Genomic DNA, 17,144 nt, shown 5'->3' with positions numbered 1-17,144 from the left:
CCCAAGCCACATGGAGAGGCCAGGATTCAAGATATTCCAACCCAGGGGCCAAACATGATGAAGGAAGCCTCCAGATGATTCAAGCTCTGAACCACAGAGTCACCCTGAATCGTCTTCCCAGCTAATACCCCAGGTATCAGGGATCAGAGATACATCATCCTGCTGTACTCTGCCCAAATATCTGACCTACACATTTCCTGAGCATATAAAGCGCTGGTTGTTTTTGTCTTCATATGTGAGATGGTTTGTAATACAGCAGTAGATTTGCTGCAAAATACTCATGCCCCATTCCCTCACCCTCACTAAAAAAAATTCTGGTTTTCTTTGAGGTGACCATATGCCCACCTTAAGTGCTGGCTATCCCATCTTGACTTGCAGCTGGGGTGGCCATGTGACACAGTGGAGGGCTCTGGGAAAACTTTTTCTTTCCTGTTTATGGCAGATAGTTCAGACTATGCCCTCTTTCCTTCCCTTTTCTGTCTAGAATGAAAACACTATGGCTGGAGATATAGCAATCACTTTGTGATCCTGAGAAAAAGGTCAAGAGATTTGCTAATATTTCAAATATGAGTTTTGATATTATTGAACAGCTGAATCAACAGAAGCAGCTATTGTATGGACCTTTTCTTAGGTGGGAAAAATAACCCCTTTTAGGCTTGAGCCTCTATAAATGGAATTGTGTTCTTGATTAGTGAGCTCCTTTGTCTTCTCAGAGTTTACTTCCCCACTGGTCCACATGCTCTGTGAAGGCAGGGACCATAGCTGCCTCATTCTTATGGCCTAGCCCTGAGTCTGATACATTGCAGGTCCTCAGATATTTTTTGAAGGATAAATGAAGGGCATTGAAGGTCTTCTAGATGGTTAGAAGCAGACTCTCTGAGACATTTCCAGCCTGACAACTTCGTGGTTGAGGAATCTGCAGAGGAGGGGCTGAGGCATGTCTCCCAGTCTCAGCCTCCTGTTCCCAAGGTTACCAGAAGCTCGCTTCTCTTTGTAGTTGGACAGTGATGATAGAGTGGAATTGTTCCTCACCGTGGGCCTGTGTTGGAAGCTGTGCTGGTACTAACAAATGTTAATTTGAGACAATGATCATTGGCCTTTTATGTGCCCTTTATGGTACTATAATTTTGTGACTTTACTGCAAAAATAACCACCCTTTTCATTTTACTTGGCCTTACAGAAGAATCTTTGAAGGGTGTGCTCTAATGCTGGAGGAAGTCCAGACTATTTATTTACGTATTACTTAGAAGAGGGTTTATTTCACTTTGCAGTCAGATTTAGGTTACACATGTGAAATGTGTACTTATTTTAAAGTGGAGTAAATATGCAGCCAGCTTTTATAGCCATCTCATCCGATTGTATTTCTTTCTGATGCTCTTTGGTCACAAATGATCAGTTACATAGTTGGCCACACACTTGCTTTTAGGTTAAATGCCCTTTTGTGTACTTTTGACTTTATAACAGCTGCTAAAAATCTGTTCTTTTATTTTCCTTTGCCTTGTGAATAAATCCATTGGAAATTTGATCAAGCTGATGGCAATCTGATGCCCCTCACTTACAGGCCTTCTCCAGCCTTGAGCTCCCCATGCACACTGTGTGTGGTCACCTATGCCTAATTTCTTAGATGACACCATCTATCATGTGAGGTGTAGCTGGGTCTCTGTTGCTCTCCTGCATAGATCTGGATCCAGGCTCTTCGTCTCACTGACTTTTGTGTCCTTGGCCAGTTTTCTTAGCCTTTCTATGACTCATTTTATGCACCTGGTACATGTACAAAAGGTGCTGAGAGCAACATCTGACACACAGTAAATGTGAAAACAATAAATAGTGATGTCTCCTAATCCATCTGAGCGGAGGGCTGTGTTTGGAGTAAGCTCAGGAAGGCAGGAGGCACTCAGAGACATGAAACACCACAAGTGTCTTTAGCCTTGGTTTCTCCACTTGTAAAATGGAGATGATATAAGTTTGTGTAACTCTTTGCAACCTCAGATGAGATGTGTGATGGGGATGCAGAATGTTATGATAGTTACATGCTAGCACTCTCTGCAGAGCAGGGAGGCGGAAGGTTGGCAGGGTACCCACTGCCTAGAAGCATACCTAAGGAGTTTTCTTTGTGTGTGTATGTGAGGCTTCTATTGAAAACAGAATTCACAAAGGCAAAATAATGACCAGTCCTTGTCTTGCAAAAAAGGTAACAAAAAGAAGATAAAGTACAGAATATGAGGGAGGCAACACATATACAGTCAGTTAATATATTCTTCTAAAGCCTTTCCCCAAACATGGAGGTCAAATTTCATCTTAGAACATTTTGCATATCAAGCACTTTAAGGTAAGGCAGCCCTGGAGAGTTGCAGAACTTTTCAATGACAGGCAAATATTTCTGCTTGGTTGTTAGGAGTAATGGCTTTTTGAACCCCATTTTTAAAGGCAAAAAACTTTGGCTCTAAACAGATCTGAACTAATTTTTGTTTTGGCAGAGCTTCCTTTTCATCTTCATGTGGTTAGAGAGTGGCAGGGGATCCCTTTGTGTGACAGAGGGCTATAAAAGTTGAAGCTTGTAGCTACAGTACTGAGTTGACGGATGAATAAACCAGCTCCATGCTGGTGTTAAGCCTGTTCTGTCTGATGAGAGAACCCTTGCACTGGAGAAGTTGGCCTCCATCCTATCTGAAGAGGAATGTAGGCATGGAGGGATGAACAGAGGGCCATTGTAGATAGGGGATAAAATTCTTTCATTTTTATGAGAGAAAGAAAAAAAAATTGGGAAGGGGAAGGGAGAAAGATTTTTGGCAGAATCTTGCCATGTTACAATCCCTCTGCCTATGGTTAGGCCAACAACATGAATGGTTCTTAGAAACAATCATACCAAATTAAAGAAACAGGACACAAAATGATATATACTATATAATCTCATTTAAATATAACTCAATAACAAATGAAAATCTATGGTGATAGAAACAAAAAGGTGATCACCTGGGTGTAGAGGAAGGAAATGGACCGGAAAGAGGGGAGAAGGAACTTTCTGATTTCATGGAAATACTCTGATCTTCATGGTCCAATAGTGGCCACTAACCACAGGAAATGTGACTTGAATTGGGACTAGTATAACAGAGGAACTACATTTTAAATTTTAATTCTAATTAATTTAAATTAAAAAACTGAAGCAGTGTAATACATTTTGGCATTAATACAACTCTATTGTTTTGGTGGGATTATATCCACTTTAACTGTTTAAAAGTTAGCATCTGAATTGAGATGTGCGATTAAGTATAAAATATACACCAAAGAGCAATCACTGGGAGGGTAAAATGAGGGGAGGATTTAAGAGGCAAATTTATGCAGAACAATGGGCTAATTAGTTAGTGTGCAGCCCTAAGAGCTCTTGTATTTTACAAACAAGAAGGTTCAAGAGCCCCAGGACTTGTTTCTCTAGACTCTAATCTCTCTCTGAGGCAGAGGACTTGCCCTTTTTGAAAGCGCTAAGATCTTGGCTCTGCTACCAGATTAGCTTACTTCCCCTAAAGAAGCCCACCACATTGCCCTGCCTTCACTCTACTGCGAGACGTGTCCTCAAAGACAAACTCCAGAGCCAACATGCTTAGGCTCAAGCCCAATTTTTAGAGGAGGAAAAATATTTTGACTGAGAACAGGTCTTTCCATCTGTGGCAGCCAGGCTGGGCATATGGTGGCATGAGTGACATGGACTTCCTGAGCTACAAGTGATGTGGCTGAGGTGGTTAGAGAGTGGCAGGGGAATCTCTTTGTGTGACAAAGACAGTGGGGGTTAATCGCTCTGATCTCCATGTTTTGGCAGAGTGACCACAACTCTGGGCTGGTTCAGGCAGGAAGACCATACTTATGCTTGGGTTTTCTGCTGTGGGTGTGGAGGGACAGGAAATCAGAAGAGGTCCAGTAAATGGAGAGGTCCCAGAACACATGACTAAGTGGCTGACAAAGAAGCAGTTGTGGTCAACATCAGCTTATCCCTCTCTACTTTCCTTTTCGGGAGAATTAGGCCTGTGAACACAGCAGAAGGTGAAAAGAATGGCCAAGGAGAGACATGATGGAGGCAAAGGACATGAGCTTTGGACTTTCCAGATACGGATTCAGGTAGTAGCTCTGATGTTAGCAATGCAAACTTGTACAAGTTACTCAATTTTTCTCAATCTTGGTTTTCTCTCCTGAAGAGTGGAGACAATAATAGCTGTTATAAAGGATTATTTGAGAATTAAGTTAAATGAGATGATGTATGCCAAGTGCTTGGTAAAGGGTGTGGTTGGTTCTGGGTGTGATTCTATTTTGACAGCATCCCCTTCAGTGACTGTTGAGACAGAGAGAATGAAGCCTTTAGGGAGCCGGCCACAGCCACGGAAGGTGAGGCTCGTGGCAGTGCCCAACACCAGCAGAAAGCCAGAGAGCCAATTAGAAAATGGAGCAGAAGCTGGCCATGGGTGTTGCATGTCTTAGAATCTGTGTTTTAGAAGCAGAGTTCATATGAAATTGAAATCCCCTGATTGAAGGTACTCCCAGGAAAAGTGAATTGGAATGTAGGAAAGTGGGAACAGGACGAGAAGGTCAAGGGAGGGTGTAATTTCAAGCAAAGTCTCACGGAGTGCCACAGTGGCAGCTCTAAGATGGTACCCGATGATCCTCCCTTCCTGCTATTTATGCCCTGTGTAGTCTGCTTCCATGGGCCTGTTCAATGACAGGCTTTTTGGGAACAAATGGAGTGTGAATTCCAAGGGTAGGTCATAAGGGAAATTGCAGTTTATCCCTTGCTCTCTAGGATCGCTCACTGTGGGGAAAACCAGCCACCATGTTGTAAGGATGCTCAAGCAGCCTGAGGACAGGCCCATGTGGTGAAAAACTGAAGCCTCCTGCCAATAAACAAACCAATTTGCTAGTCCTGTGAGGAAGTTGTCTTAGAAACCAATCCTCCAGTCTCAGCTGAGTCTTCAGATGGTGCAGCCCCTGCTGGCATTTTGACTACAGCCTTGTGAGAGATGCTAAGCCAGAACTACTCAGCTAAGCTGCCCATGAATTCCTGACCCACAGAAACTTCATGATAATAAATGCTTATTGTTACTTTAAATGGCTGAGTTTTGAGTTAATTTGTTACATTGTAATAGAGAATTGATAAAGGCAGTTTACCTCATCCACAGAGATCAGCTGGCACTCCATGCTGGCAGGGCAGAGGGCTTCAGCAGTCACCCACAAATAAAGACAGGTGCTGGATGTTAGGATTAAAAACACAGTGGTGGGGATGAGGTCGGACTCTGTGTGAACATAGCAAAAGGCTCTGAGGGTGCATGGATGGAGCTCTGACAACGTCTGCCACCAAGGCCAGCTCTGTGAACACAAGGGTGTGACACTCTAAGGATGGACCCAAATCTAACCAACTGGTGAGGATATGGTGGCAAAGTATAGTGGTTAAGAGAATAGGTATGACTTCGGGAAGGCCAGGTTTGAATCTAGCCTTGTTGACCTCTCTGGGCTTCAAGCATCTCATCTATAAAATGGGATGATAATAGATCCCAGTGGAATTGCTGTGAACATGACATCTCTTGGGCCTGTTTTTAGACCATGATAAGCATTCAGAGTGTTAGCCGGCATAATCTGGCATGGTAACTGCTACAATGGATAGGAATGGGATGAGCCAGTGCAAGAGCATTGGTGCCTACTGCTGGAGTCAATGACTTGGCACAGAGCTGGGACACCTGTACCTTCAGAATTCAACACCTTCTTCCTGTTTCTGTGGAGCTCCCTGAAGGATGGGGACAAGACGCAGCTTTGGTGACTTCCTTATCTCTCCTGCTCATCAATTATATTGAAAGATTTCGACCTAACTCCCTACAAATAAAGCAGAGCTCTGACAACCAAGTGAGGAATAGAAAAACTGGAGTGAGCCCACCCCAGCTGGAATTTCCTTACTGCTTCAGGTACTTTGGAAGCCTCTGGTCTTTAGACCCTAGAACATGCCTCTGTGCCTGCCCATTCTGGCACTCTGGTCCACATAGCCACTCCCTAGCCTGCTGATTTAGAGTCTGCAGGACTGTCTGCTGAATACTGGTAGGCAGCTTGGAGATGTGGATTCTCACTGAAATGCACTCAATTGGAGAACCCAGAACCAGGGCTGTCCATTTGCTCAGCTCTGGCAGGCGCTACTAACATTGCATCCTGCTCTGGCTGCCCTCTTAGCAGTATTAATTTCCAAAGTATATGCATATATTTCCAGGGCTCTGATCCCAGTATGGCCTCCTAGATCTGTGTTGCTCAGGAACCGGAATCGACTTCAGAATTTAGAGGTTACATGCTGCCTCATATCACAGACCTGCGGCTTCCTTCGTGTAACGTGCTCTATTGATTCCTATTTAATAATGACTGATGCGGCTCTTGGGCCCTTTCTCTGATGAATCCAAGCTGTCTGTCAAATGGGAGAGACAGGGCAGGAGAGAGCATTATCATTCCAAAGCACAGTCATTAGATTAATAGTAAGCTCCAGGAACACCATTAACGTGGAGGGAATCAATGAAATAACAGAGGCAATGCTGTCTCCAGATAAGATCACTGCTTCTCAAGCATGCACCCTATTTATAGATCATATGTGTTCATTCTACCCTCGTATCTTTCTTCCTTTGAGCTCTCCCAGGCGAGCTGATTATCATCTTTAAAACTATGTGTTAGCAACATAAACCACCATCACCATCACCATCACTCTTTATCTTTGGCCCATCTTCTTCGACCTGGCCACCAGAAAAATTAGACACAATTTTATTGCTTTGTGTTGGAGCAAAGACATTATTCACGACTTTTCTGAAGGAAATTTTTATCTCTTCACGATTGATCTTTCCCTGTAATTTGGAAAACTTAAAACTTTTTTTTTTTTGAGATTTTTTTTTGCTATAGGGCGCGTGCGCTCGCCAGGGAAAACTTAAAACTTTTAAGGCCATGCATAGACACCAAAATTTAGAAATGCTTTCCCCAAATGGATTTTCCTGTGCCTAATCCATGAACATTTCGTGTGCTCAAGTCATACTTTGTCAGCAAAGTGACTTTATTTCAATGTCTTTCATTTTTACGTTCCATATGTATTATTCAGAGTGGACAGAGGCAGAGGGAAGGGAAGCCTTTCTCTAAAGGATATTCCTTTCTAAATATAAAAACAATTATTCTCTAGTTCTACATTAGAAAGAGTTGAGTGAAGCTAAAGGTGGTGATGTTAGGAATGTGGACAAGGCAGTAGCTGACAGCTGTTTGATAACATAAGTGTGGTGTGAAATTGGTAATGTACAAAGAAAGGAGACCTACAGATGAAACATCCAGAGTAAGTGCAATATGACAGGTGGCCATCCTCTAAAGCTTCCCTATACCCATCATATCCACCTCCTGCATCCTGACACCTTTTCTTCCATTTCGAAGAAACTCTGAAATTTTCTCCCTGCTCACTGACTCACTCTGAACCATCCGCTTCACTTACTCATTGCCCTGATTGCCGTTTTTGTTTTGGACTCTTCTGGCATCTGACTTCATTGATCTCCCTTTGATTATTTTTCTGTTTCTAGCTTCGTCTTGTCCTTAGACTCAATACTTTGATAGGACTCAGTTTTTGTCTTGAGCTGTTATGGACTTAGATCAACTTCACTCTTCATTTAAATAATCCACACACTCTCTGTCTCTCCTCAGAGCCAGCTTCTATAATCCCTACTCCCACCCCTGATGTCAGGAAAGATTCTCTTGCCTTCTCTGCACCATGAATGGAACCTGGATAGAAAGATGGGGTAGAGGGACCAGCAGTTGGAGTAATGGCTACATTGCTGGACTACCGTGTAGTTGACGGCGGTTCACGTCCTGGACCCGGTGGCTTAAAACTCACGCCAGGCGTGTGTGCATGTGTGCCCAAGATCCCCAGAAGAGAATGGAGGAGAAAGGATTGTGGCGTGGCTATCCCCTCTGGGGGGTGATTTCTCACTTTCTGTCTCTCTGTCTGTCTCTGTCTGTCTGGTGAGTACATGCGCCCGAAAGCAAAAAAACCTCTCAAAAAAAAAAAAAATGGATTGGGTAGAGTCAGAACACACTGGAATGACCTTTGGCCCAGGTTTTCATCTCGTTTTCTAGGATGTTATCCCTCTACTGTCATCTCTCAATAATTTTAAGTTTATAAATGTAGCATTTTAGAGAACTAATTTTTTCCCCGTAATCCCCTTTGTCTATTGCAACAGTTCCCATTCAGATGGTTTGTGATCTAATTCCTGTCTCCACTTTTTTTTAAGTCCCAGATAAGAACCATGGACTTTCCATTGGTGGCCTCTTAAAATGTATGTTTTGATTAAAATTGTCTAGCCCGTTATGAAACATGCCAAGCCATGATAGAACATAAAAGGTAAAACACAAGCACATAGCTCATACTTCTTACCTAGCAGGACTCCATTCTTTTTTCTCTTTGAGATTTTAAGATTGAAGATCTTATAATATTGAATCTTCAAATGTATGAATAAGATTTCGTCACATGTTGGCTTTTCATTTAAGGTCCAGTGACATTGGTCTTAAACCGGTAAGATGCTTTTCACTCAACTTTCATTCTTGGGTGACCTACACAGAAAGAAATGTCCAGTTCTCATGCAATAGTGACATCTAAATGCTCAGCAATAGGGATAGGTAAAGAAATGACCTAGTCCTATCACGCAATTAACAATTGTGTTTGCAAAGACTACTTAGTGACTAGAGGAATCACTCCCGAGTAGAAAAGGTGAGGTACAGAGGCTTATCTTCTGTGTGACCCCAATTCCACTGTGCCTTGCAGCCTCAGCTTGGTCACTGGCCAACAGGAATGTAAGTACAGGTGTGAGCTCTCCCCAGCCGGCATTTTTTTTTTTTTTGAGAGGTTTTTGCTATAGGGCACGTGCGTTCACCAGAAAAAGAGAGACAGAAAGCGAGAAATCACCCCCCATGGGAGATTGCCATTCTGCAATCCCTTCTCCTCTTGGGATCTTGGGCATGCACGCACATGTGGCTGGGATGAATTTCAGCCACAGGGGCTGGGACTTGAGCCGCAGTTGACTACATGGGAGTCCAGCAATGTAGCTATTACACCATCAGTTGGTCCCCCCAGGTGGCATTTTCTTAACGTCCCAAGTCTCTACTCTCATTCCAAATTCTGCTGGGTAGAGCAGGAGAGGTCAGCTGTGGGAGCACAGCCTCAGATGAATGACAGCCATTAGCAGGAAATCAGCGAGGGTTACAGGGACTACCAGAGGAAGGACTGATACTTTAAGCCAGAGGCTGAGGTGGAAAAAGCTGCACCTGTGTGCATAGGGAGTTGTATGGGGAGTGTCAGTAGCTAAAATCACTGCAATGAGATTGACTCATAGTAAATCTCTGCAGGTGATAGTGTTCAAGGCTTATCTTTATCCTTTAGTGCCTATCTTGATTTTTTTTAAATGTGATTTTTACTGAGGCAAAGAATAAATAGAATCACACCATGCTATTTTCAAGGTTGATTTCCTATCTGTTTGGTTTCACATTCTATCATGTCCCTAGCATGCACACACACACACAGACACGCACACACAACTTTCACCACCATAGAGATTTGGAGCACAGACCCTAAAACTTGAGGGGCCATGATCCCTTGAACTAAGGGTTGCCTGATTAAATGTGAATTTCAGATAAAAACAGAACCCTTTCTTAGCATACTTTCATTGCCTATATCTGGCAACCTTACCTAGACCCCTGATTTATCAGAGGAAAGCTTAGATTAGGATTTACTATTTCCCTGGAGAAGGGAGGAAAAGGGAGGGAGAGCATTGCTTCCTAGCACATGGTTTCCTGAGCACAAAGCCTTGTGAGGTCTGCCTTTCTCCAATCAGGAAGTTTCTCTGCCAATTTGCTTTCTCGCCTCTCTTGCATTTTTCTTTTTTTGAGAGAGCTCACTCTGCTCCATCCTATTTGACTAGAATTTACATGTAATGAGCATCCTCCCGTCGCCTTAGCACCGAGAGGTTCACCAGCAACCTCACCGCCCCGACAGGAATCTGCAGACAGTCTATTCCCAAAGCTGTCAGCAGCACTTCCCTCCCAACAGTTTCTAAACAACATATAAATAGGATTTCATCACACACTGGCTTGTCCCTTTTCATTTAAGGGGAAAAGGCCCAATGACATTGGTCTTATACCAAATAAGAGATGCTTTTCACTCAGCTCTCATTCTTTGGTAACCTGCACAGAGAGAAATGTCCAGATCTATAATAGTCACACAGCCTGGAGCTACAGAGAACTGAGGAATACCAGGGGCGATGGTACCCACACCTAGGAAGCAGGGAGGCAAAGGTCTCCTTTGTTGGATTCCTCATGGATCTGGTACTTCAATATATTATGTTTACTAGGATGTGTTTATTAAGAAGTAATGAATTATTTAGTTATTATTAGTAATCAAAGATATACAAAAGGCAATCAGCACTTAACTAGCCACAGGTAACCAGTATTTCCCATGGAGTGGATATGATTCCAATTGAAGGCAAGGATGTTCAATATATATATTTATTATAGGGTGTGTGCGCGAGAGAGAGAGAGAGAGAGAGAGAGAGAGAGAGAGAGAGAGAGAGAGAGAGAGAGAGAGAGAGAGAGAGAGCACTCCCCAGGGAGGATGGTGTGTTTTTCAAGCTGCCAAGTCTGACACTCAAACCACGTGGTCAGCCCCATGCTATACAGCCACCTTAACCACCACACCCCTGGCTAGCCCAGTGTTCCGTATTTTAATTTATCCAAGTGGGGTCATGGTTGGTAAACATACAGGAGGTTCCTCTAAGCATTTGAAAATACAGAGGCAAGACAAAGACTCCATTATTGTCCGTGTGGATGCTAGTGGAGCAGAGCTTGAAATGGATGATGTCAGTGAGCCTGGAGGAAAGAGGCTCAGGAAGAAAGACTGAAAAGTCAGTAATCTGGTTCTTTGGAGGTGGGAAGGGGCTTGAAATTTTCACTAATAAGCACATTATTTTAGTACAACCTCCAGTGACTTATGTTCTAAGGTTTGACATCCAACTCCCTGAGTTCAAATCTCAGATCTGACACTTACTAGTTATGCAGTCCTGACCTCACTGAGCTTGGGTTTCCCCTTATAAAGTAGAGCTGATAACAGTAGCAACTCAAGCCAGTTGGGATCCTTGTGGATGCAATGAACATAAAGCTCAACTCAAACTGAGGCAGTGCCATGTTTCTTTCCATTTCTGAGTGGTATCAGTTTCTTCATGACATAAAATTTAATATGGCTGCCAACTGGTCCTGGAGTTAGAAACATCCTCATGAAGAAAGCAAGTGTTCCTCCATTCTGGAAGGTCTCATAGAAGATGAGAAAACTTCTTTCCTAGAAGCTTCCATTAAAAGTCTCCACAGGGCTCAGAAGTCCCATTTGGGTCGTATGACTGTATCTGAACCAATCAAGATAAAGGGGATAAGTCTACATTGGTCATATCAGATGAGTGCTACCTACTTTTTCCCTAGAGCCAGAGTGTTAACCCCAAAGGCCATACCTGAACAAAGACCAGGAAGTTCATGGGAGAATCATAAGGATTCAGAGAGACGATGCCTGAAAAGTGCCAGATACCCAGAGTACTCAATAAATGTTTTTGACTATATTTGTAATCCCAGTGAAACCCAATAATGAGCTGTATTATGAATATATTCTTCTAGAAATGTTGATGTCCATCACTCTTTACCACCACCATCATCATAGGCTCTATCCTATGTCTGTCTGAGTGTCTAATGTGTGCCAGTGCCATTCCAGATGCTGTGCTTTAGACTTAGACCAATTTGTGAAGGAGCATAAAACTGTGGTTGCCTACCCCAAATGCAGTCTCCTCCTTGTTATTTACCATATAGAACTTTGAAATTTAGCTTAGCATTTAATTTGCTAGAGGGCACGTGCACTTAATGGAGAGAGACAAAGAGAGATAAAGAGAAAGACAGAGAAAGTGAGAAAGAACCCCCCCAATGGGGGATGGTCATGCTACAATTCCTTATCCTCCATATCTCCTTTCAGTGTTCTGGGCATGCACACACACATGCTCAGCATGTTTTTGAAGTTGCAGGGTCCAGGACTCAAACCATGCAATCCCATGTAGGATCCATCCACCTTAACCACCATACCGCCAACTGGCCCTCACATTTTTTTTTTAAAGAAATGTTTGCTATAGGGCACATGCACTCTCAGAGAGAGACAGAGACACAGAAAGCCCGAAATCATCCCCCTGGGGCAGGGGTGGCCAGGCTGCAATCCTTTCTTCTCCATTCTCCTCTCAGGATTCTGGGCATACACGCACACGTGTCCGGTGTGTGTTTTAAGTCACCGGGTTTGGGACTCAAATCGTGGTTGACTACATGGAAGTCCAGCAACATAATCATTATGCCATCGGCTGGTTCCAACAATTTTTAAAAACCTACATTAATAAAAACAAATAAAACCCACTCTTCCTTTTAGATGCAATCACCCAAAATTGGGAAACAATTAGAAAAAGAAGTAAAATGTCCTATAAAATGAGATAGATAATCAAAACTCAAACATTACCAGCTTCCTTTCCAGCTAAGGGTGGTCACATGATGTATTCTAGCCAATAAGATCAGAAGATATCTGCCAGAGACTACTTGGGAAAATTCCGTTCCCTGATGCAGGCATCAACCATTTCTCGTCTGTGCTTTTTTCTTCTTCCTGTCTGCAACATGGACAAAGAGCTATGAAAGAAGAACTCTCTTATGACCATAAAGAAGAAAGTTACCTACCAAGAAGAATGGGGCAAAAAAGAGTTTGGGACACTGAGAATACTGTGGAACAATTTACTAGCCCTAGCTGTTGCCTCCAGATAGCTTGCAGCATGCTGAGTGGTGAGCAATCACCTCTTTAAGTCACTGAAGTTGGGTTTCTGCAACATATAAGTGAATAAAGGAGATTGCTAGACAATAGAACCCCCTTAATAGGTGAAGAAACCAAGGTCTATAAGGTGAAGCATTTCCCTCAAGTCAACAATGCAAACAGGCTCTCAAACTGATACATTCACCTTTAAAATTAAGAAGGGGACCAGCAGGTGGAGTAATGGCTGGGTCGCTGGACTCCCATGTGGTCAACTGTGATTCAAGTCCTGGATCTGGTGGCTTAAACTCATGTCGGGCATGTGTGTGTGCATGCCCAAGATCCTGATAGGAGAATGGAGAAGGAATTGTGGCGTGGCCATCCCCCCTGGTGGGCGATTTCTCGCTTTCTGTCTCTCTGTCTCTCTCTGCCTTTCTGGAGAGCGCACATGCCCTATAGCAAAAACCTCTCAAAAAATTTTTAAAAATAAAAATAAGAGAAAAAAATTAATAAAATTAGGAAAGAAGGAAAACTCTGGCATATGCTATAACATGGGTAATAATTTTTCTTTCAGTATTTTCTAAAAATAAAATACATTTTTACACAAGTATGATTAGATACATTAATTTTTGTTTCCTGCAATTTTTTTTCTTATTTGAAGCATGATCCTATTGAACAGTGTTCAAAAACTCCATTTTAAATTGAAATAACACATTCCTATAGTATGGAGGCACCCCAATTTATTTCATTATTCTCCTATTGTTGGACATTTAGGTGGTTCCAATTTTTTTATTATGATGAAATAACCTGGAATGAGTATCTTTGGATATAAATCTCTGACCTTATCATTGATTACATTCTGAAGGTTCTAAGACTGAAATTATTGAGTGGAAAGATATGAACATATTAAAGCTCTTAAAATAAATTGCCAACTTTCTATCTAAAGAGGTTGCTTCTATTTATTTTCCCACCCACCAATATGTATTATCTTCATTTTAAAAAATCTTGAATAATCTGATAGCCTCAAAATTATATGTAGTCACAGTTATCAAGCCGTTCCTTATCTTCCACTGCTAAGAAAGACCATCCACATTTCAAACATCCATCTAAGCATGCCTCTGGGGTTTTACTGGGATTTGTTTTCTTACATTTAACTCTGGAATCTGTGAAATTAATAGGTGTGTGCAAAGAAGATCTAATTGTGAAGCAGGCCAGCTTGAGATTTAGCAGGGTTACAACCATTTTGAAATTAAGAAAGGCGGAACCAGCATTTAGCGTAATGGCTATGTCGCTGGAGTCCCATGTAGTCGACCGCGGTTTGCATCCCGGACCCGGTGGCTTAAAACTCACGCCGGGCATGTGTGCGTGCGTGCCCAAGATCCTGAGAGGAGAATGGAGGAGAAGGGATTGCGGCATGACCATCCCCCCTGGGGGGTGATTTCTCGCTTTCTGTCTCTCTGTCTTTCTCTGTCTGGAGAGTGCATGAGCCCTATAGCAAAAGCCTCTCCAAAAAAAAAAGAAAGAAATTAAGAAAGGCTTCTAATGAGAACAATCTGACCAAGTGCTGAGTCATGGGGAGATCTCTTTGAAGTATGGTCAGATAAGAAACAAGGAGTGGGTATTTGAAGGAATCAGGATAACTACTCAGGGGAAAGCAATTGACCTCAATAGATTGTATTGAGGAATGATTTGCACCTGCTTGTATTTTGTGCCTGTAAATATCGAGCTTTTTCACAGTTTGATAATGCTTGGTGACTGTCTCCCTGTAACTGGTTACAGAAATAAATTCCCTTCTTCTCCAATAAATAAATAAATATTAGGGAGGAAAGCTCTGGCATATGCTATAACATGGGTGAACCTTAAGGACTTCAAGTTAAGTGAAATAAGTTAGACACAACAGGGAAAATATTCTGTGATTCCATTTATATGAGTGTCCCAGAATAATCAAATTCATAGTGACAGAAAATAGAATGATGGGTGCCAGGGGCTGGGGAAGGGAGCGTGGGGAGTTAATGTTTAATGGGAGCAGAGTTTCAGTTTGAAAAGATGGAAAAGCTCTGGAAGTGGGCGGTAGGGATGGCTGTGCAACAATGTGAATGTGCGTATGCCCCAAACTTTGCACTTAAACATGGTTAAACTGGAAAATGTTGTTATGTATGCTTTGCCATACTGAACTGTATTTAAAATAGTCTAAATGGTAGTATTTATGTTTATGTTATATATATAAGGTGAAGCATTTCCATATATATGTGTATATAAATATATTACAGTAAAAAAATTGTGTTGGGAAATTTTACTAAAAACAACAAAAACCCAAAATGCCCAATGCTTCCTTCAATACCTACCTCAGAAAAAGTGTGAACATTTTGTACTCCATCTTGCAAAGGATTCAAAACTTTCATTTCCATCCCTGCCCTGTCATCCTAGGTTCCTGGTGGCCAGTCAACACCTGGATGACTGGCTTTGTGTAACTGAAGTGGCATCTGCTATTGAAGCTGGCACCCTGCTGCTTTAAACAGGAACTAGGGACAGGCATGGCCTTCTGCTCAGAGCACGAAGACAAAAGCAAAATTTCCAGTGTATCAGGAGTTAGAGCCACGGGGCCTGAGTCAGAACATCAGTAACGGGGACGAGTGGCAACCCCGGACTGAAAGGACCAGATCTAACATTTCCCCAGAAAGGACCAATTTCCAGAGTGCATACATTAACATTCAAGACTTCCCTAAAATATTCAAAGTGTCACCAAGGTCCTGAGTTTTGGAGAGGCTTTCCCTTTCCCTAAGTGAAAATGTCACTGCTCTGCTTCCTGAACGAAGCGTACAGCTCACATCTCCTCTGCCCCAGCATCACTGAGCATCTTAATTAGGTTAAAGGGTTTGCACCTCTTTCCTTCCGGACTTTCATCCATTGTCTCTGTTGATGTTTCAGTGTATGAGGGTTCAAGCTGCAGTCCTTTATTCCCTTCTTGGGTTGAAGGGAGTTACTTGTAGAAAGGTAAACAGATAATTTTTCTCTCTGGTGTTGAAAGCAAATCTCTGTGGTAGGAAAACATTTAGAGAAAGAGACCAAGCTTCACTTAGGCCAGTGGTTCTTAGTGCTGGCTGCTCATGGAGTGCCCTGGGGATCTCTGACAAATACTGATGCTTAGGCCATAACCATGAGCAATTAATCACTTCTGTGGTGGAACTCAGGCATCAGTAGTTTTTAAAGTTCCCCACATGATTCCAATATGCAGGTAAATAGGAAAACCAGTGCTGTGAAATCCTTGCTACTCAACTTGTGGTCCAAGGACCCATAGCATCAGCATCACCTGGGAACTGGTTATGAAGACAGAATCTTGGGCTCTGTTCTAGACGTCCTGGGTCATGCAAATCACCTGAATCAGAATCTGCATATCAATAAGACCTCAGTGGATCATGAGCACATTGGAGTTTAGGAAGCATTAGATTAGATCACTGTCAGGAGACATCTTGATTATTACTGACCATTCCAAGTTTCATTGCTCTCAACACTCTCTGACAGGGAGTATGATATTGGTCATCCCAAGGGTGGTATGGTGCCCAGAGGTCAAACCTGACTTCCTCACCATTATATGACACAGAAGGGTTGGTTGTACGTAGAGCTTTATAGCTCTATTCTAGCGTCAGTTGCTGCCGGTGGGACAGCTAACATCAAAATGGTAAAAATTAGTAATAATTATAGTGATTGCTAATCTACTACATGCCAGACACTTGGCATATATTACCTCACTTCCTCCTGGGGAACATGTCCATATTATTGTTCCTGACTTACGGATGAGGTAACAGAGGATCAGAGAATAAAATCATTTGTCTAACAAGTTCACACAGCTTGTTCCCCTTTACCCCACTGTACTTAGAGCCTGATGGTAGAGTGGTGAGAATAAAGAAGAGATAATAATAGAGGAAGTGAGGGGAAAGAGGAGGAAGAGGGAGAGTGCAGAGCAGTGAGCACAAATAAATGAGAAACTTTGGCAGTGAGGATTCTTGGTTGCAGGTGACATGAACTGAACACACCCTAATGTAATTACAAAAAGGAATTTTTTGGTTCATCTGAAATGTCTAAGGGTAGCTGGGCCTCAAGATATGTTGCCTTTCTCTTTCTCTCTCTCTCTCTCTCTCTCTCTTCATCTCTTAGCTCTACTTGCCTCTGTGATGACTTCTTTCCTTGAATGCTCCCCCATGGTGGCAAAGATGTTCTCTAACAGTGTCAGTCTTCAGATTTGTCTGCTTTGCAGTCTTGCAAACAACCTTTTCATTACTGCCAAACCAACAATTTTGCCACA

Source organism: Tupaia chinensis, unplaced genomic scaffold, assembly GCF_000334495.1.
Source record: "Tupaia chinensis unplaced genomic scaffold, TupChi_1.0 Scaffold145208_1, whole genome shotgun sequence".
Taxonomy (NCBI): domain Eukaryota; kingdom Metazoa; phylum Chordata; class Mammalia; order Scandentia; family Tupaiidae; genus Tupaia; species Tupaia belangeri.
The sequence above is the reverse complement of the archived record's forward strand: the minus strand, read 5'-3'. Positions refer to the sequence as shown.